Source organism: Colobus angolensis, unplaced genomic scaffold, assembly GCF_000951035.1.
Source record: "Colobus angolensis palliatus isolate OR3802 unplaced genomic scaffold, Cang.pa_1.0 Scaffold172, whole genome shotgun sequence".
Taxonomy (NCBI): Eukaryota; Metazoa; Chordata; class Mammalia; order Primates; family Cercopithecidae; genus Colobus; species Colobus angolensis.
The window spans coordinates 2,605,291-2,606,681 of NW_012114844.1; positions in this window are offsets into that span (position 1 = coordinate 2,605,291).

Here is a 1,391-nt window from a genome sequence, read left to right on the forward strand (position 1 = left end):
GCCGTGGGGATACACCAGCAGCTCACATCTTTAATTCCTTTTTTATGGAGCATGTTGTGTGGGGGATGCTAGGCCATGAGCTTCTGCTGAATACACACAAGTTAACAAAAGCCTAAATGATAAGACCCTTGGAGAGAGAAAACCAAAGTCTTTTAGGGAAAGGAGGTGGGGCAGATGTATCTGTGGAAAAGGATGTGGGGATGAGATGGCTGAAGAGGGAGTAAGATTTCGTAGTTTTAAAATAGACTTAACCAACCCACTAATTATACATAGTGTCTGAAAAACGCCAAAGCTGTTCTCTATTTGGAAAACAGCATTTGAAATAACTTGCAAGTAAGTATACTATATTTTTTCTTTCTCATTTTTTGGAAGAGAATGTGTTGGCCATGTACATCACAACAGTTAGTAAGAAAGAATTTTAAAAGAAAGATATTGCCCATAATCCCACCAATGTAGTCTTCATATTTTCATGGTTTTTTTCATACTATTTGTATGCACATGGCTTTTCCATCCTTATAAACTTTACATAGATGCAATTTTTCAGTCTTTCTCTACCTTATTCTCTTGAATATTTTTCCTTGTGGCCCAATAGGCTTCATTATGATCATTGTCATTGGCTAAGGAAGCCTCCGGGGTTCAAGCGATTCTCCTGCCTCAGCCTTCCGAGTAGCTGGGATTACACGTATGCGCCACCACATCTGGCTAATTTTGTATTTTTAGTAGAGACAGGGTTTCTCCATGTTGGACAGGCTGGTTTCGAACTCCCAACCTCAGGTGATCTGTCTGCCTCAGCCTCCCAAAGTGCTGGAATTACAGGCGTGAGTCACTGCACCTGGCCATATCTTTTCATTTATTTCTGTTTTCTTCAATTTCTTTCATTGATGTTTTCTAGTTACCAGTGTACAGGTCCTTCACCTCCTTGGTTAAATTTATTCCCAAGTGTTTTGTTTGGTTAGGGGATTTTTGGTAGCTATTGTAAATGAGATTGTTTTCTTAATTTCCAAAAATCCCTTCTGTTGCTTCGATTCATTCCCTGGACCACTGGCAGCCACTTATCTCTTTACTGTCTCTGTAGTCTTGACTTGTCCAGAATGTCATATAATTGGAATCATACAGTATGTAGCTTTTTAGATTGGGTTCTTTCACTTAGCAATATGCATTAAGTTTCTTCTATGTCTTTTCCTGCCCTGAAAGTTCCTTTCTATTATTGTTGAATGCTGTTTCACTGTATAAATGTTCCATAGTTTTTTTGTTCACCTATTGAAGGACATCTTGGTTGCTTCCAATTTTTAGCAATTAAGAATAAAGCTGCTAAAATGTCAGTGTGCAAGTTTTTCTGTGGACGCTTTTGTTTTTTAACCAAGTATATTTTATTAAATCATTAAAAAAAA